General features: G+C 41.9%; 1 long non-coding RNA gene across 3 annotated transcripts; it reads right to left on the bottom strand.

The window, feature by feature from the left end:
• Positions 1-319: 319 nt before the first annotated feature.
• Positions 320-20,367, bottom strand: LOC122677110. 3 transcript variants are annotated; one of them, XR_006335714.1, is made up of 4 exons: positions 20,026-20,367; positions 4,557-4,684; positions 3,233-3,328; positions 320-2,109 (listed from the first exon to the last, which is right to left on the bottom strand). It is a non-coding gene; the product is annotated as an uncharacterized LOC122677110 (long non-coding RNA). The 3 variants fall into 3 exon arrangements; XR_006335716.1 differs by lacking the exon at positions 320-2,109 and adding an exon at positions 3,502-3,699 and having other exon boundaries at positions 2,906-3,328; XR_006335715.1 differs by lacking the exon at positions 320-2,109 and having other exon boundaries at positions 2,906-3,328.
• Between the last annotated feature and the right edge of the window lie 959 nt (positions 20,368-21,326).

The following is a 21,326-nucleotide window of genomic DNA, read 5'->3' as shown; positions in this document are numbered from 1 at the left end:
AGTCGATACTTCTGGATAAATGGAACACACAGGGCTTAGGAAAAGGTAAAGCAGGAAGCAATTATAGAAATACTGGAAAATGATGTATGAAATATCAAAACCCTAGGCATATGGAACAATTTAACGAGAGAGTTTTAAACTCAAAAATTCCTGGAATGTATCTTTACCTGAATACTTTCTATACACTTAGAACCTAGTAAGGGCTTCCCTGATGGCAGAGACAGTAAAGAATCTGCCTGAAATGTGGCAGACGTGGGTTCGATCCCTGGATTGTGAAGATCCACTGCAGGAGGGCATGGCAACCTCTCTGATATTCTTGCCTGGAAAACTGCCATGGACAGAGGAGCCTGGCAGGCTACAGTCCACGGAGTTGCAAAGAGTCAGACATGACTGAGTGACTAAGCATACAGTGTATGGAAATACAACTGATTTTTGTGTACTGATTCTGAAGCGTACAACTGTGCTGTATTCACTTACTGGTGTTAATAGCTATTCTATGGATTCTTTAGGATTTTCTGTATCATGTCATCTTTGAACAGAGGTAATTTTACTTCTTCCCTTCCAATCTGGATCCTTTTTATGTCTTTTTAGCCTAAGAGCTTGGCTAAAACTTCCAATACAACGTTCGATATCAGTAGTGAAAGCAGATACACTATCTTGTTCCCAATCTAAGAAGAAAAGCTTTCAATCTTTCATCACTGACTATAATGTTGGTTATGCGTTTTTCATAAATCTGCTTAATTATACTAAGTTCACTTCTATTCCTAGTTCGTTAAGTTTGCTTATCATGAAACAGTGTTGAATTTCGTCAAATGCCTTTTCTGAGACAACTGAAGTGATTAAGTGCTTTTCTTTTCTTCATTCTATTAATGGGGTATGTTATATTGATTTTATGCTGCACCACCCTGGAATTCTGGGGATAAACTCCACTTAGCCATGGTGTTTAATTCTGATATGCTGTTGGATTCGGTCTGTATTACAGATGTATTTTGACAATTAAAGATACACACACAAAAATAAATTGCTTAAACATACTAAATGTTAACAAGTAATTATTTCTACATGCTCAGTTTATAGGTTAAGATTTCCCTCTTCCTATTTTCTGTATCTTCTACAACCAATATGAATATCTTTTACAGCAAAAGAGTCAGTATTTTACTGATTTTTCTCACATATGAAATATTATATAGCAGAGATGAACAAGCTGAAACCATGTGTATGAACATGAAATCTAAAAAGCATTACTCAAAGAAAGAAGGAGCTGCAGAATATAATATACAGTAAGCTATCTTCAGTATGGGCTTCCCTGGTGGCTTATATATTAAAGAATCTGCCTGCAATGAGGGAGACCTGGGTTCAATCTCTGGGTCAGGAAGATCCCCTGGAGAAGGAAGTGGGTACCCACTTCAGTATTCTTCCTTGGGATATTCCATGAACTGAGGAGCCTAGCAGCCTACAGTCCATGTACCATTTATAACCCTATTAAAAAACTCTTAGGAGCATATGGATACCCAAATATGTAATGACAATATCAAAACATGAATGATGAAAGTAATCTGATTCATAGTAATTCCTGGGAATGCAGAAAGGGGCACACCACAGACAGTCTCAAATGGATGAGGAATTTTGTTTCTTCAAAGGTATACACAGATTATTTTAAGATTAGATGTATTTGAGTTGAAAATACTCAGATCTTTGTAATAATATTCTCTATATTACTTGACATGCTTCAAAATAAAAATATTTTTGAGAAAAATTAAACCAGATGTCAGATTTTTTTAAAGGAAATTTACCACTTTTGAAAAGGAACTTTTCAGCAATTACTGGAAATAGGACCCTTCCTTTCCCATGTATTCTTTACAACCATAACACCTTTTGGTCAATGAAAATATTTTCTGATGACTCTAGATGATACTGGGTTTCATGAATAAAGACAGAATTACTAGGCTGACTTTGGACTTCGCTAGTAGCTCAGCTGGTAAAGAATCCACCTGCAATGCAGGAGACCCCAGTTCATTTCCTGGGTCAGGAAGATCCCCTGGAGAAGGGATAGGCTACCCACTCCAGTATTCTTGGGCTTCCGTGGCGGCTCAGATGGTTAAGAATCACCTGCAAGGCGGGAGACCTGGGTTCAATTCCTGAGTTGGGAAGATCCCCTGGAGGATGGCATGGCAAGCCACTCCAGTATTCTTGCCTAGAGAATCCCCATGGACAGAGGAGCTTGGCAGGCTACAGTCCAAGTCACAAAGAGTCAGACACAACTGAGCAACTAAGCACACAGCACAGTCTGATTTAGGAGAAACCACAAATGAAACAAAATTACTTATAAAGGTATGATGCTCCAAGTCACCAAATAAGTATCATATCTTTTTTAAAACTTAACACAGGTTAACAGAGGTCTAATATTTTTTTGGCCATGCCTCGTGGCTTGTGAGATCTTAGCTCCCCATCAGTTCTGAACCACCAGGAAAGTCTCAATAGAGTTCTTTTAATAGGCTTTTCCTTCTCAATAGACTGACATTGGCATAAAGAGTGCAGAAAAACACCCAGAGTTGTCACAAAAAAATGATGAAAAAAGTTCTGGAATTAGATAGTGGTGATGGGTTATACAACTCTGTGCATATACTAAAAACTATAAAATTATAAAATGTTATGCCATGTAACTTAGGTCTCAATCAAGCAGTTTTTTTGAAGAGTAATGATGATTCCTTATTTAAAGTGGTATTCTAACAAAGCTCTTTATATCTCTATTTTACTATAATCGTCACAGTTCCTTAAAATCAGAAACTCTATTATTTATCTATAGACATCATATACTATAATAGGACAAACACAAAATCTGTAAACTCTGTCACAATATCATTTAAAAAATTTGTGACAGAAAAGCACCATTTTAAGCAAACTGTGGGCTGAATATTTACATTTTTATTTCAGTGGTAAAAACTGGTAGGAATTCAGGTTTAGCAGATTACTTCTGAAAAACTACATGCTTCTGAAAAGAAGGCCCTCTCCCCTGAAAAATACCTTTTTCTCTCTATTCTAACACATGTTTAGACTAGATCTAAAGCAGAATCTAGTCAACTCAGTGAGGCATCCATACGCCAAGAAGAGTAGAAGGAAGCAGGCCTGGGGAAGGAGGACACTCTTGAGAGCCTAAGGGGGAACTTCCTGTTTTCATGCCTCAGTGGGAAGGAACAAGGGTGGGGCCTGAGGCTCAAAGCTACGCACACACCTGCTCTTCTTCCGTGAAGGGCACAAGAGCCAGTGGCAGGAGGGGCTCCTCCTGTAGGATAGGCAGAAATTCTTTATCCAGAAGGTCTGAAGCGATCTGTTTGACCAAACACATGACCATGAGGTTAATACTCTCCCTGCAATTTTAAGAAGCCAAAACAAGAAAATAGTTTGGCTTATCTGCCAGTGATTATCAAAATACAGAATAAAAGCTTATTCAGTCACAATCAATATTCTGACAGTCAAACATTAAAAAGCCCAGTCACTCACCTCGTCCTCTCATCAGACTACCACGCTCAGATTTGATATATAGCACTGATCCTGATAATTCAGTTGGTAAAGAATTTGCCTGCAATGCAGGAGACTCCAGTTCGATTCCTGGGTTGGGAAGATCCACTGAAGAAGGGATACATTACCCACTCCAGTATTCTTGGGCTTCCCTTGTAGCTAAGCTGGTAAAGAATCTGGCTGCAATGCAGGAAACCTGGGTTAACCCCTGGGTTTGGAAGATCCCCTAGAGAAGGGAAAAGCTACACACTCCATTATTCTGGCCTGGGGAATTCCATGACTTCCATGGAGAATTCCACGTACAGCCTACAGTCCATGGGGTCGCAAACAGTCATACATGACTGAGCGACTTTCACTTTCACTGACTCTGATACTCCAGAGTGCATTTAACTCAGAGCAGAAGGTCGTGAAGAGAGTTTTATAAGCAACCATATCTGCAACGGCTAAGAATGGTTGCAACCTTAGCAACCGTCATTAAAATCTGATTCTTAATCCATTAATAAAGTTAAAAACAAAGTACACTTAAGTAGAGAATGTTATTTCTCACTAATCACATGACAGAAATGTACTTTATACCGTATGAGTTTTGATCATTTATAAGTAACTCAAATCAGGTGTCATATTTTAAGATTGTCTCTACATTTAATTCAAATGGGAAGAACAAGAGAAGCATCTGCCCTTCTGGCTCCTAACATCTAACTGGAAAGAAGAATGACAGATGCAATAAAGAGAAGAGAAAACTTTCTCAGCCATCACAGTGGGATAAAAATAAAGGTTGTGAGGAAATCAGTTAGACAAAACATTAAGTCCTGATCACTCTCCTGCTTCCATGAAGCTTTCTACTTCTGTAATGAAATCTTAGGTTTTCTCTAAAATATAAAGTTTTCTCTTCTAACATTTAGAAGAGCCTCTGTGAACTAGTGCAGGTTTCAACACAGGAAAAGAGAGAAAAACCACAGCTATTTCACGTATCAACACGTAACTGTACATACCGTGAAATCGCATTTGCAATTTTGAACTCTTTCCTACTTTCTTACCTTGTTGTCTTTAAGGAAAAGTGCTAACATTTCTTCTCTCCCGTAACAATAGTCTGCTAACACATACTTCGGCAATGCTGGAGAAAGGGAGGGATGTAATACTCCCACTGCTGGACAGAGCTCGGAGCCTAAAACAGTAGACAGAGTAGAAGAAGTGTCAACTGTGCTGGCAGTAAGGACTTTTTATTTCCACTATACTATAATATTTTCACTTTAGTTCTTCAAAAGAACAGAAAAGTCATTATGTCAAAGAATCTAAGATTTTAGCTCTAATGCTATCTGCTGTAATAGCTCACCAAGAAAACAGTTTATTGAGTTCTTCGAGAAAAAAGTAGACAACCATGTGTAAATTCCTTAACTTAAGGATTTCCCCACTCTTGCATCACAGCACAAACTACCAAATTTTAATTGTTGGATTCCAGCAATAATTTTTATTGGTTTTCAAACTGGCGGAATTTTGATAGTGTTAGTTCGAGTTTGAAGCTTTTGAATTAGCTCTCTAAATGGTGACAGTTTACAAGGTTTTATCTAGCTTTCTTATTTATACTTGACTGAATTGTAATGATGATTTTTTTTTTTCTAATCGTAATTTGACCTAATAGCCATACAAAAAATGACTCTATTAGTACTGACTAGGTTTAGCTTTTCACGAAAAAAAAAAAAAAAAGTATCATAGCATGTCCCTAGGGAGTGAGGAGGAGACACGTTTTTCCAAACTATAAAACTAAACATATAATTAAAAGTGAGACATCAACTTACATCACTGGATTAATAGAAATTAATAAATCTGACAGCACCAGCTACTGGCAAGGATGTAAAACAATGCAAATTCTCTAGTAGTACTTGTGGAACTATAAACTAGAACAGTCACTTCAAAGAATGATTTCCTAATATTTAACAAAATATTTTTAAAACTATTTCTTTTGCTCCCCAAAAGAAAATGCAAAATACAGACACTTGCAAAGAAAACGATACTTTTATATATGCCCACATCATTTGATAATTCATTTTTAATAACAGCAATTAATGATGAGTGCAGAGAATTTCAGAATACAGTGGAAAAAAAAAAAAAAACAACCCAGTGAAGTACAAGGAGAAAATATATAAAACCCATATTTACTGCTAAGGGAAAAAAGAAGGTAAAAATATACTTCAAGCTGATAACAGAAGTTACCTCAAAGGAAGGAAACTGGAAAAAGGGGAACACAATTTTATAACATGTTATTATTTTAAAAAGGAGCTGATTTCCTCGGTGTGTATGCCCAGGAATATTATCAAGTGTGAAACAGATCGTCAGTCCAGGTTGGATGCATGAGACAAATGTTCGGGGCTGGTACACTGGGATGACCTGGAGGGATGGGATGGGATGGGGAGGCAGGTGGGAGGGGGGTTCAGGATGGGGGACACATGTAAATCCATGGCTGATTCATGTCAACGTATGGCAAAAACCACTACAATATTGTAAAGTAATTAGCCTCCAACTAATAAAAATAAGTGAAAAAACTAAAAATAAATAAATACACATGCTTAAAAAAATGAGAAAAAAATAAATAAATAAAATAAATAAAAAGGAGCTGAGCCTCAGCAAAAAATGGCAAGTTTTCCTCCTGGGAAAACTACCACCAGGAGTAGCTGATTGTCGAGGAGTGGCCCAAGGTTCTATAAAGTAATTGATAACAAGGGTAAACGGGGCCAAAGTACTGCAAGTCAGTAATTCAGCCCAAAGGAAAATTCAACAGAAGCACTGAAATATGGGGGAATGTAATACAAAAGTAGGAAACCAAGAGAGATACCTGGAGTAACAGGCAAGTTTGGCCCTGGAATGAAAAATGAAGCAGGGCAAAGGATAACAGAGTATTGCCAAGAGAACGCACTGGTCATAGCAAACACCCTCTTCCAACAACACAAGAGAAGACTCTACACATGGACATCACCAGATGGTCAATACCCAAATCAGATTGATTATAGTCTTTGCAGCCAAAGATGGAGAAGTTCTACGCGGTCAGCAAAAACAAGACCAGGGCCTGACTGTGGCTCAGATCATGAACTCCTTATTGCCAAATTCACACTTAAATTGAAGAAAGCAGGGAAAACCACTAGACCATTCAGGTATGTCCTAAATCAACCCCCTTACAATTATACAGTGGAAGTGACAAACAGATTCAATGGATTAGATCTGATAGGCAAGAGTGCCCGAAGAACTATGGACAGAGGTTCGTGACATTGTACAGGCGACAGTGATCAAGACCATCCCGAAGGAAAAGAAATGCAAAAAGGCAAAATGATTGTCTGAGGAGGCCTTACAAAGAGTTGAGAAAAGAAGAGAAGTGAAAGGCAAAGGAGAAAAGGAAAGATATACCGATCTGAATGCAGAGTTCCAAAGAACAGCAAGGAGAGATAAGAAAGCCTTCCTCAGTGATCAATGCAAAGAAATAGAGGAAAACAACAGAATGGGAAAGACTAGAGATCTCTTCAAGAAAATTAGAGATACCAAGGGAACATTTTATGCCAAGATGGGCTTAATAAAGGACAGAGATGGTATGGATCTGACAGAAGCAGAAGATATTAAGAAGAGGTGGTAAGAATACATAGAAGAACTATGCAAAAAAGATCTTCATGATCCAGATAACCACGATGGTGTGATCACTCTAGGTGTGATCACCTACAGCCAGACATCCTGGAGTCCAAAGTCAAGGGCCTTAGGAGGTATCACTACGAATGAAGCTGGTGGAGGGGGGGAATTCCAGCTAAGTTATTTCAAATACTAAGGATGATGGTGTTAAAGTGCTGCACTCAATATGCCAGCAAATTTGGAAAACTCAGCAGGGGCCACAGGACTGCAAAAGGTCAATTTTCATTCCAACCCAAAGAAAGGCAACACCAAAGAATACCAAAGAATGTTCAAACTATCGCACAATTGCACTCATCTCACATACTAGCAAAGTAATGCTCAAAATTCTCCAAGCCAGGCTTCAACAGTAGATGAACTGTGAACTTCCAGATGTTCAGGGTGGATTTAGAAAAGGCAGAGGAACCAGAGATCAAATTGCCAACATCTGTTGGATCATTGAAAAAGCAAGAGAGCTCCAGAAAAACATCTACTTCTGCTTTACTGACTATGCCAAAGCCTCTGACTGTGTGGATCACAACAAACTGGGAGAAATTCTTCAAGAGATGAGAATACTAGACCACCTTACCTGCCTCCTGAGAAACCTGTATGCAGGTCAAGCAGCAACAGTTAGAACCAACATGCAACAAAAGACTGGTTCCAAATTGGGAAAGGAGTATGTCAAGGCTGTATATTGTCACCCTGCTTATTTAACTTCTATGCAGAGTACATCATGTGAAATGCCAGGCTGGATGAAGCACAAGCTGGAATCAAGACTGTCGGGAGAGAACAGACTTACTCTGTGGGAGAGGGCAAGGGTGGGATGTTCAGAGAGAACAGCATTGAAACAAGTATACTATCAAGGGTGAAACAGATCACCAGCCCAGGTTGGATGCATGAGACGGGTGCTCAGGGCTGGTGCACTGGGAAGACCCAGAGGGATGGGATGGAGAGGGAGGCAGGAGGGGGGATCGGGATGGGGAACACATGTAAATCCATGGCTGATTCATGTCAATGTATGGCAAAAACCATTACAATATTGTAAAGTAATTAGCCTCCAACGAATAAAAATAAATGGAAAAAAAAAAAAAGACACCCGGGAGAATTATCAATAACCTCAGATATGCAGATGACACCACCCTTATGGCAGAAAGCAAAGAGGAACTAAGGTGCCTCTTGATGAAAGTGAAAGAGGAGAGTGAAAAAGCTGACTTAAAACTCGACATTCAAAAAACTAACATCATGGCATCTGGTCCCATCACTTCAAGGCAAATTGATGGGGAAACAATGGAAAACAGTGACAGACTACTTTCTAGGGCTCCCAAATCACTGCAGATGGTGCCTGCAGCCATAAAATTAAAGGATGCCTGCTGCTTGGAAGAAAAGCTATGACCAACCTAGCATATTAAAAAGCAGAGACATTACTTTGCCAACAAAGGTCCATCTAGTCAAAGCTGTGGTTTTTCCAGCAGTCATGTGTGGATTTGAGAGTTGGACTATAAAGAAAGCTGAGCACAGAATTGATGCTTTTGAACTGTGGCGTTGGAGAAGACCCTTCAGAATCCCTTGGACTGCAAAGAGATCAAACCAATCAATCCTAAAGGAAATCAGTCCTGACTATTCATTGGAAGGACTGATGCTGAAGCTGAAACTCCAATACTTTGGCCACCTGATGCGAAGAACTGACTCACTAGAAAAGACCCTGATGCTGGGAAAGACTGAAGGCAGGAGAAGGGGACAACAGAGGATGAGATGGTTGGATGGCATCACCTACTCTATGGACATGAGTTCTAGCAAGTTCTGGGAGTTGGTGATGGACAGGGAAGCCTGGTGTGCTGCAGTCCATGGGGTCGCAAGGAGTTGGACATGACTGAGAGACTGAACTGAACTGACTGAAACATGTCCCTAAAATCGCTAAGCTGTATTGACAAAAACAAAAAAAATAAGGGACTGGTCTACAACTTGTACATTAAAAAGTATGAAGGCCAAGCACAATAAATACTTGCAGATTATTCAACAATGGCAGAAAAAGTAGCATGTTCATAGTAAATATACAGAATGTGTTTATATGTAGAAAGCAATACCAGATTTTTTTTTTAAAAAAAGGAGTATGTATTAGTACAGTAAGACAAACAAGATTTTTTAATTTCAATGTTTTACTTATGTTTTTAATGTTTTATTACGGACAATTTTGAACATATATAAAACAACCAAGAAGAAACTACCCTGTACTCATCACCCAGTCCCCAGGCCATCCAACTCCTACAGCCCCATCTAACCTTCCTTTAATGTTATTCTGAAGCAACCCTTTGGCTTTTAAGATTTTTACAGGAAATTATTTTCAAGTTTAGAGAAAATTCTTTTAGGAAAAGTTATAATTTCATCTGTGAATATTTCAGAATGTTAGCTATAAAAGATACAGGGTTTTTTTTTAAAGTCTGGATTTTGCTAACTTTATCCCTGTGATATAGTTTAATATGCTTCTCTCTCTCTGCGTTTCATGTAAATTGGTGACTGGACGTAGAGACCTGATCGGACTTGATGAGACTATGTACACATGGCAGTCTGTCACACCACCGTGAGGCATGTACTGCCTGGAGCGTTTTGCAAGGCTAAGAAGTCCCTAACGAGTCAAGCTGAGATCCCCAAGTTCACTAAGGTTACAGACTGCCTTTATTCTATCATTTCTTCTTTATTTACTAGGTAGAGTAGTTCTACAAAGAGAAAACTTCCCTCTTACACTATCTGGTATTATCTAATAGAATATAGCTCATATAAGAAAAGAAAAAGCTCTCATTCTCCTTTTCATTTATTGAATGACTTGGTTGGCTAACAATCCTCCAACAGTAAAATCATATTCATTAACGTATTTTCAGTTCACTGCAATTATTCTTAACAATACTCAAACTGTCTCATCTTTGTCTAGTGGGAGAGGCTTCAGGTTTGCTCCCAAGTCCTTCTGACCCAACCCTAGTAAGTCTTTAAGAGCTTCATTTCTATCTGGTATGCCAAATGTTCCAAAATCAGCTTATTTCTTGCCTCAGATGTGGAATCAACTGTTTCACCAGGGAACCTGATTCTCTTTGGTAATACACATAATAAGACTACAGTCTAAGTGCTAGAAATGTTCACTGTTATTGGGTTGGTTTTTTGTTTTCTTTCCAATTATTCACAGACTTAGAGGTCACTGAGTCCAACTCCTATAAGACAGGCGAAACAACTCAGTAAGAAAACAACGTGCCCACAAAGGAGGACCCAACCACTGCTGAAGGACCTGCCAGCATGGCGGTTCACATCACATTCATGAACATCTGGGCTCTTCCCTGAAAACGTGGAATCAAAATCCACTGAGAACTGAAGCTGGTAATGTTACATATACTCATTTAAGTTTCACAACCACTCCCAATAGGACAGATGAGAAAAACAAATCCAAGGAGTTAAGCCATTTACCCACAATTGCAGTCAGTGATTTTGACCAAGAGTCAAAAACTAGGTTTTTATGACTAAAAAGACCAAAATCTTTCCAACAATGAGGTCTCAAATTTTTATTTGAAATAGTCACGGTTCAGTCTGCCAAAAATTAATTTTTAAATATACATCTATATAACTAGAGATCAGTTTAAACCATCTTATACTGAGTCAGTATGTTCCCTAAGAGTGTCTACCACTAGAGGGCACATCTAAGCGCTCTTCCATTTTCTAAGGGAAAAATCAACCCAATATCTCCAACTATTACGTCTCACTAGACGCTTTCCTGCTCACTGTGCAACACCCCTAATTTCTTCATCTGCTCCTCACAAATCCACCCACCAACACCCGGAGAATGAGATGGCTGGATGGCATCACTGACTCAATGGACATGAGTTTGATAACTCCAGGGAATAACGAGGACAGGGAAGCCTACTGTTCTGAGGCCTACAGGGTCGCAAAGAGTCGGAAACAACTGAGCGACTAAACAACCCCCAAGGGATTTCTATGCCTAGGAACTGAACACTTCCCATAGGTAACAGTCCTAAAGAGTAACATGACCAGGAATGCATACTTAAGAGTCCTCCAGCTACTGTGAAGGCAAGCTAAGCATAATGCAACCTAGAGAAGACAGTAGCCTGAACCAGGAGAATGGCTGTGCTCCACTCAATAATCAACAAATCCTGTCCCAAGTCCTCCTTCACCCACAGATATCTGGAAAAGCTGAAACCTATCTGGATAACGCCCTTCCCTAAAAACCCACCAGTGATCTTTACCTCCTCTAGAACCATGCTCCCTCTCTTCTAGAAACTCAATCCCTCCCTATTAGCGTTCCACTCATCTCTCAATATATCTAAGAGTGATTTGCTTAAAAGGTCTCTAATGCAGCATCCCTCTCTGGCGATGCAGCACTGGTCATCTTCCTCTTCATCTCAGAGACGTCTTCACCGCCTCACTTCCCAACCACTTCAAAACCCAGCACAACCTGGCTTCTCCCCACTGCTCCACTGCTCTAGAAAAGTTCAACCACCTCAACACTAGGCCCGAGTGAATTCCCTCTCCTGACCATCTTCCTGGCCACATGGAGGTCTGTTTAACACAGGAGGTGCAGTGCTCCTCCAAGCAGGACTAGCAGTCACTGACGGGTAGCAGCAGGGCCTTCTGAAACCAGCATCCCCCACACCCAATACCTACAACCCTCACTTGTTAACTGCTGCTCAAAATCCAAACTTCAGCTTACAGAAGTAATTTACAATGTCCATGTAGATGTGTGAAGATGTACAAATCTAAAGGCACTTCTGTGTAAGTTCATGACTCAGGTCCAGGTGTGAACTCTCCCCGACAGAGTACGGCTTTCTTACTCAACCACTCACAGCCCTTTAGGTCTAAGAGACCCCAAACCTACTCCTCAAAACCTCCTTCATCATCGGTATTCCCAAAGGCAGGTAAGGATACCACTATCTACTGATGAATGAATGAAGAGTCTCGGAATCATCCTTTACTCCTAATCTAATCATCACTTCATGGCAAATAGATGGGAACAGTGGAAACAGTGGCTGACTTTATTTTTGGGGGCTCCAAAGTCACTGCAGATGGTGACTGCAGCCATGAAATTAAAGACCCTTACTTCTTGGAAGGGAAGTTATGACCAACCTAGACAGCATATTAAACCCTAGACAGCATATTAAACAGCAGAGACATTACTTTGTCAACAAAAGTCTGTCTAATCAAAGCTATGGTTTTTCCAGTGGTCATGTATGGATGTGACAGTTGGCCAATAAAGAAAACTGAGCGCAGAAGAATTGATGCTTTTGAACTGTGGTATTGGAGAAGACTCTTGAGAGTCCCTTGGACTGCAAGGAGATCCAACCTGTCCATCCTAAAGGAGATCAGTCCTGGGTGTTCATTGGAAGGACTGATGTTGAAGCTGAAACTCCAATACTTTGGCCACCTCATGCGAAGAGTTGACTCACTGGAAAAGACCCTGATGCTGGGAGGGATTAGGGGAAGGAGGAGAAGGGGACGACAGAGGATGAGATGGTTGGATGGCATCACTGGCTCAATGGATGTAGTTTGGGTAGACTCTGGGAGTTGGTGATTGACAGGGAGGCGTGGTGTGCTGTGGTTCATGGGGTCACAAAGTGTTGGACACGACTGAGCGACTGAACTGAACTGAATCATCTCCCATACCCAATTACCACCTTCTACCTGTTTTAAGGGCTTCCCTGGTGGCTCAGTGGTAAAGAACTCACCTGCCAATGTAGGAGACATGGGTTCAATTCCTGGGTCAGGAAGATCCCCTGGAGAAGGAAATGGCAACCCACTCCAGTATTCTTGCCTGGGAAACCCCATGGACAGAGGAGCCTGACTGGCCAGTCTATGCGGCCACAAAGGAGTCAGACATGACTTAGCGACTAAACAACTGTTTTAAATCTGAAATCTCTCAAACCATCCTCTGACCAAATAACCTACCGTTGTTCACACTTGTCACCTTGACCGCAGTCACTAATGCAGCTTAATGAGCACCACGCTGCAACTGCTACTGGCCCCCAATGGAAGCTGCGTCACAGCTGTCACTAGGTGCACAGGATAAACTCGGTCAGAGCTGCTCATCATCATCATCTTCTCAACCGTGTTGCTCCTAGTAGCCGACTTCAAGGACTGCTTACAACGCCTTCAGAAAGATTATGCTATGATTCTAAATTGAAACATGTTGGAAAAGACTGATGCCGGGAAAGATGGAAGGCAGGAGAAGAATAGGACAACAGAGGATGAGATGGTTGGATGGTATCAGCAACTCAATGGACGTGAGCGGGTGACAGACAGGAAAGCCTGGCATGCTGCAGTCTATGGTGTCCCAAAGAGACGGACATGACTGAGCGACTGAACTGACTGACTGACAGGATACAGAGGATTTAATTACAATCAAGACGTCTTAAAATACGTTCTTAGTGAGTATTTTAATTTACCTATATGTCCCCAGATGTAATATTTACTTCTGAATGGTGAAATTATGAGTAACTGTTTTCCTATTAAGTTACTAATTTCTGTTTGAAAGAGATAACACTGGCCAAAAAAAAAAAAATTAATGGAAGAATTCAGAAGTTTCAAATATTGAAGTCAAAAAAGAGAGACTGGAAAGTCTTCACGGGCTTCCATAATGAAGTAACCGGTGACTTGAAGGGCGCAATGAAAGCAGCATGATGAGGACAGTGAGACTGCAGAGGCTGGGAGGTGAGAAAGGGAGACTACAAACGCAGCCGACTGTTTCTAGGATCTTAGCTGCGAAAAAGCAACGAGAAACGAAGCAGAGTAGAAAGAAAATTTCCACTTTCACTTTAGAGGAAAATATCCTAAAGGAAAACTACCAGTACAATCAAAAAGTGAAGAAACTATTTAGCAAAAGTATGATGCAAGTGCAGCTGTGAGAAGGCAGGCTGGACGGGGCTTCAAAAAACAAATGCGAAAAAAAAAAGACACACTATGCCTATCCACTTGTGACAAGAGCAAAGTATGTTCAAATGACTGAAGACACCTGCAAGCTTTTTGTGGGGGAATAGCAAGTGGTGGAGAATTCACATTCGATGGCCTCAATTTTCTCAGATAAGTAGGCAAATGACAGTAGGTGACAGGGCAAGGTTTGAGAAGAATCCAGGAATGGGAGCTGCTATATCTACAATAGCATTTTTTTTAATAAACTTTATTTAGGAATAATTATGGATTTATAGAAATGTTACAAAGATATTACAGATATTCCCTCAGTTTCCCCTAACATAAACAACTTACATTACCACAGTACGCCTGTCATGACTAAGACACCAACATTGGTACACCACTAGTAACTATACTCAGACTTAACCAGTTTTTCCAACAATGTCCTTGTTCTGTTCTGATCTCACCCAGGACACCACACTGCAGGTACCTACAGCAGTTCTGAAGTCCCAGTCAAGATGGAGATGGCACCTACCTGCATGGTTGTGGGCTTCTTTCTCCAGCTCAGCCTGAGAGAGAGCTGACGACATGACTGAATCTGGGTTAGGATTTTGTCACCACAATAAACGGACGAGTAAGAAGGCAAAGGGAGGGTACTGGCAAAAGTGTGACTCAGGCACAATGAGGAAGAAGGTAAAAACAAAAGGGCTTACAAATTAGATATGCTGGTAATGTCAAAAAGCAGGTATAGTAGAAATAAAAATGAAAGCACTAGACGAATAAGAGGCGGGAGGTAAGTCACGGAATCAGGAGCCTGGGAAGACTGGACGGGTCATCCCACGGACTCTGCAGTAACCTCAGGATAATGGCAGAGAGAAGAAAGAAGAAAATGAAGGATGATGCCTCAGGATCCAGATCTGATGATAATAAGGGGAAGAGACAGTTGTACTGTCAGACAGCATGAACTTCAGCAACCAGCTATTCATATCTTAGCCAGATCTGGATTAACACAAGGTTAATAACTCCATTTCTGCAAATTAGTTCAACCACTTCAAAAAACCGTTTAGCAGTTATCTATTACACCTAAATATACACCTATTCGGTGATCCCACAATCCACTGCTAAGACATACACTCAAAGAAAATTTCTACCCAGAGATGAGTAAAAGATATGCATAGATTTATTCATACCTGGACACGTGGCTATCATGTTTACCAACACCAATGTCCATCAACAACAGGTGAATGAATAAGCATATATATGGGAGCTTCAAGATTGGTGAAGATGTGGAAAGGATGGCGCAAAGCACTCTGATGTGCCCTTTCCCACACGCCTTGCCCTATGCATCCCTGCCACCCAGTTGTTACTTAGGTAACATCACTAATAATGAGACAAACTGGCACCACGTGCCTCCTGATGAGATACATGGACAAGGACACAGTATCACTAACGTTATATTCCTGACAAAAATGCATAAACTAAAATTAATTTTGAAAAAAATCAGGTAAGTCCAAATTCAGACACAAAATCAATCTACCATAGTCACCAAAAACACCAATGTCATGAAAGACAAAGGCTGAAGAACCATTCCAGATTAAAGGAGACTAAAGAAAAATAAAAACTAAAGATAAGTATGATTCTTAATTCCATCCTGAACAAGAAAAAAAATGCTATAAGATACATTAAAGAGATAATTAGAACAATTTGAATCGGAGATATGGAGTAGACAACAGTATTATACCAATGTTACTTTTCTATGATTCTGAAATCTTTACTGCGACAATGTAGAGGAATGTTCTCATTCTTAGAATGTAACACTGAAATGTTTGGAGGAAAAGGTGCATGAGGTCTGCAACACTCTCTCAAATGGAAAAAAAAAAAACTACAACAATTTAAAATTATATTCAAATTACACACATATATAACTGCGCATACGGAGAAAAAAAAATTAGACGTAAAGGAGAAAGAAAAAAAAATAGAGGTAAAGCAAATATGCTGTTCAGTCCCTATAAGTCGTTATGTACCACTCTCTGCGACCCCATGGACTACAGCATGCCAAGCTTCCCTGTCCTTTACCATCTTCCGGAGCTTGCTGAAACTCAGGATCATTAAGTCAGTGATGCCCTCCAGCCATCTCATCCTGTCGTCTCCTTCTCCTCCTGCCCTTAATCTTTCCCAGCACCAGGCTCTTTTCCAACAAGTCAGCCCTTCCCATCAGGTGAACAAAGTATTAAGAGTTTCAGCTTCAGTATCAGTCCTTCCAATGAATATTTAGGCTTGACTGACTGATTTGATCTCCTTGCAGTCCAAGGGATACTCAAAAGTCTTCTCCAACACCACAGTTCGAAGGCAGCAATTCTTCAGTACTCAGATTTCTTTACAGTCCAACTCTCACACCGTTTTTCTCACTAATGGAAAAACCATAGCTTCGACTAGATGGACTTTGCTGGCAAAGTAATGTCTTTGCTTTTTAATATGCTGTCTAGGCTGTCATAGCTTTTCTTATAAAGAGTAAGCGACTTTTAATTTCATGGCTGCTGTCACCGTCTGCAGTGATTTTGGAGCCCAAGTAAATAAAGTCTGTCACTGTTTCCACTGTTTCCCCATCTATTTGCCATAAAGTGATGGGACCAGATGCCATGATCTTTGTTTTTTCAATGCTGTTTTAAACCAGTTTTTTCACTCTCCTCTTTCACCTTCTTCAAGAGGCTCTTTAGTTTGTCTTCGCCTTCTGCCATCAGGGTGGTGTCATCTGCATATCTGAGGTTATTTGTAAATGTCAAAGAAAGTTACAAAAGATACAATACCAGGTATCCTCGTTTTTAAACATGCAAACTTTTAAAAATAATTCTTAAAATATAATCTGTTAACACATCTACTAACGACAACAATTTATGAAGCAAAATTAGGCTTCATTACTAAATATTTATTCTAAAGAACAAAGAACTCCTCCCCCAACTCCCCAGGAAATCATAAGTCAAAGTTGTCTACATCTCTCTGTGTCACACATTATTGTATGAAATTTCACAAAAATACTATTTATTTCTATGTTAATTATACTTCTCATGGCATATCTTCAAAAACACTATAGGTACTCTGCTGGCTTCTCTCCTCATCCTAAAAAGAATTTAAATTCAACACAGAAATCATTAAGAGGAATTCTTTACCATTAAAAATGTGGGTTAAAACACTTCTCCCATTGAAAGGAGGAGATACTTGACACAAGAAATCATGTGTGGAATCTACCTTCAGAGAGTTGGGCTTGCAGCTCACTATACAATTGCAAGCCTAAATTCCCTCTGTCCCCAGAATCTCATAAGAATCAGTTTGGGGTCTGCTCTCCCTAAGGTAAGAAAAGATGGCCACCCTTCTCATCACGGTCACTTTCATTTTCCAAGGCTCTGGTGAGAGCAGATGGCTTTGGGGACTGGGTAGCTTCAGCAGTTTTTATCTAGAGCCATACGCATCTTAAAGCCAGGGAACTTGGCCTCAGTAAGCATACAGCCTTAAATGGCTAGAGAAAATAAATCTGCACGCTGGGTGCCCAAGGAATACACCAATATCCCAAAGAATTCTCGCTCATTCCTCTGGAGGTGGATAAGCAGGGCAGTTTTAAAGACAGGAAAGTCAGTGGCTGGGCTGAATCCTCCCTTCTTTAGTCAAGAATATATCTTTATTTATTTAAAATGCATTGAGTTGTACTTCCCTGGTGGTGCAGTGGATAAGAACTGGCCTGCCAATGCAGGGGACTCAGGTTTACTTCCTGGTCCAGGAAGATTCCATGTACCATGGGGCAACTAAGCCCATGCACCACAACTACTGAGGCTGTGTGCTCCAACTACGGAAGCCCACGCACCCTAGAGCCAATAACTCTGCAACAAGAGAAGCCACAGCGATGAGAAACCTGCCCACCACAAGGAAGAATAGCCCAGGCTTGCTGCAACTAGAGAAAAGCTTGAGCAGCAATGAAGACCCAGCACAGCCAAAACTAGATAAATAATTTTTTAAATGCATTGAGTCCATCAACAGAGGAGTGGATTAAGAAGATGTGATACATACATACCATGGAATATTACTTAGTCGTAAAAAAAGAACAAAATAATGCCATTTGCAGCAAGATGGATGGGTGTGGAGATTGTCATATTGAGTGAAGTAAGCCACAGAAGGACAAATATCACTTCTATGTAGAATCTTTTTTAAAAAATTAAACAAATGAACTTATTTACAAAATAGAAATAGAGTCACAGATGTAGAAATCAGTCCTACAGTCAACAGGGAGGCAAGGCAGGGAGGGATAAATAGGGAGACAGACTGACATACACACACTACTACATAGAGAATAGGTAACTAATAAGGACCTACTGTATAGCACAGGGAACTCTAGTCAATATCCTGTAATGACCTATATGAGAAAAGCATCTGTAAAAAAGTATTATGTTTAACTGATTCACTTTGCTCTACACCTGAAACTAACACAATTGTAACTCAAATAAAATCCAATAAAAACTTTAAGTCTAAAGCAAAAACCAAAAACAGAAAAGCACTTCTTCCAGGTTATATTTCTTAATGATCTGTGCCTACATTTCAAAGGAAATTCATTTCTCTACATTTTCAAACAGTGAAGTATTTCAAAGACCCACTTCTTAGAAAGCAATTTTTTTTGAAAAATCCTGTCAGGCAGTTCAGTTCAGTCACTCGGTCGTATCCAACTCTCTGTCACACCATGAACTGCAGCACCCCAGGCCACCCTGTCCATCGCCAACTCCTGGAGTTTACTCAAACTCATGTCTGTTGAGTTGGTGATACCATCCAACCATCTCATCCTCTGCTGTCCCCTTCTCCTTCCGCCTTCAATCTTTCCTGCTATCAGGGTCTTCTCTACACTAACTCAACACATAAAAACATCGACGAATGAGGCAACGTATATCTGTGTTCAAAATGCACAAACTCTGAAAGGCCAGAGCTGCAATTATTAAGATAAAAGTTAGTGTTCAAAATGGATGACTTTTTTTTTTTTTTAATCTAGGAAATCATTAGATTCTACAAAGGAAATACTATGTAAGGAAAAAGTATCTTCAATGCATACACAACGGGGAATCAAAACTGCCTGTAATCCAAGGTATAAAACACTGAGTATAATTCAAGCTACACAACAATGGATAAGAAGCTGGTCTCAGATTTCGGCCCCGTCCTCAATCTCTTTCAAGTTAAACTGAAGTACTTACCTTTCTTACAGAGAAAATAGATGGGCTTCTTTCAGGGAAAGAATTAAAAAAAGAAAAAAGAAACCACCACAGTACTAGATAAAGGCAAAGCAACGTAACTGGCTCCCAAACACGGTCAATCTGCTTCTCTGTACACCCTTCCCTGGGAGCTTGGTTTATGTTTCAGCCAGAAAACTGAATTGATTCTGAGTGCTTCCGTGGGGAACTGCGGTCACTCAAGGCTAACGACCGTTTCAACCTGACGTGAAGGCTCGGGTCCCAAAGCTGCCATGGGTTCTGTTCTACTCTTCCCGACCTCCGTCCCAGGTTCGGATCATGGCTCCACCTTGGCTTCGGGCCTGGTCCAGAACCGGTCCTCTTGCCGCGGAAGGAGTCTCCCCAGCGCAGATGCTCGGTGAGGCAGGCAAAGGCGCATCTCCCCGAGGCCAGGTGTGGGGAGGAGCGCGGGCAGAAGCAGCTGTCTGGCCGCAGCAGCTGTTACCCCGGGCACCCCGAGGCTGGGAGGGCGGCTGGCCCGGAGAAGCAGGTAGCGGAAAGGCGAGCTCTCTGGCCTTGAGCGAGCCGGCCTGACGCTGTCCACCCATCACCCTCCTCCCTTCCTCGGCTCCCCCTGCGATGCCAACGGGCCCGGGAGAAGCGGACTCCCCAGCTCGACGGCAGAGACGCGCCAGGGCCCGGCGTGCCCCCGGCCGGGGAGGCGGCTCCCTCCGGACCCGCACTTGACCTGTCCGCTCACCTGACGCCCCAGCCGGCCGAGGCGGCTGCCGGGCGGCCTGGGGGTGTCCATGCGGCTGGGTCGGGTCGGGTCGGGCCGGAGCGGAGGGGACGCCAGAGCAGGCGGCAGGCCCAGGAGAGCCAGGCAGGGCGGCAGAGCGGAGCCGGGCAAAGGGAGTGAGACCGAGTCGCCGGTTTCCTGCGGTCCGGGACAGGGAAGACTCTCGAAACACGCCAGTCCTCAGCCTCAACAACACGAGACGGCCGACACGGCGTCACGCACGTCACGTGACAGCGCGCTGGCTGCGCCCCGCCCCCGCCCCTCCTCCCTCCCGGCTCCTCCAGCCTCCCACGATGTCCTTCCTTTCCGCCGCCTCCCTCCCGTCTTCCCCGGACACGCCCCTGCCCGAGCCCCGGATGTCAGGCGGGAGGAGGGCGGGGCCGCGGCAGAGCGCAGGCGCCAGCGAGTCCCTGGGCGAGAGCTCCTTGCTTGGTTCGGTTGGGTTCAGTTCAGTCATTCGCTCAGTCGTGTCCCACTCTTTTCGACCCCATGGACTGCAACACGCCAGGCCTCCATGTCCATCACCAACTCCCAGAGTTTACTCAAACTCATGTCCATCGAGTCGGTGATGCCATCCAAGCATCTCATCCTTTGGCGTCCCCTTCTCCTCCCGCCTTCCTTCTTTCCCAGCATCAGGGTCTTTTCCAGTGAGTCAGTTCTTCGCATCAGGTGGCCGAAGTATTGGAGTTTCAGCTTCAGTGTCAGTCCTTCCAATGAATATTCAGGACTGATGTCCTTTAGGATGGACTGGTTGGATCTCCTTAAAGTTCAAGGGACTCTCAAGAGTCTTCTCCAAGACCACAGTTCAAAAGCATCAATTCTTCCGCTCTCGGAGTTGAGTAGACTTGGTGTCCATAGTTGGATCTGGGCCAGTCTCCATGTGACTCACCGTCACTGCGCCCAGTCCAGAGCCCATTAGCAGTTCAGAAAGTTCTGCATTGTTTACGATTTCCCATACCAGAACTTTTTGCACAGGTTTTGGCAAAGCATTTCCCTGCTCTTTTGCCATCCTAGAGAAAAAAGGGACGCGACACACTGGGGAGTCGAAAACTGAAGGAAAACTGAAGGCGGGGAGCCAAAATCAGAGGGAATATACTAGAAACACTTTACAGTTTGGAACGATGATTCTAACTCAGAGCAAAATGAGGGCAGGGAAACCAATTATGAGGCCACTGTAGACTCCCAGGAAGGAACCACTGAAAGCCATAACCATGGAACTGAAGGTAGGGCTTCTGGTGGGGCAGGTGGTCATACTGTTTTTC

Source organism: Cervus elaphus, chromosome 20, assembly GCF_910594005.1.
Source record: "Cervus elaphus chromosome 20, mCerEla1.1, whole genome shotgun sequence".
NCBI lineage: Eukaryota > Metazoa > Chordata > Mammalia > Artiodactyla > Cervidae > Cervus > Cervus elaphus.
Note: the sequence above shows the minus strand (reverse complement) of the source record. Positions and strands in the feature narration are given on the sequence as shown.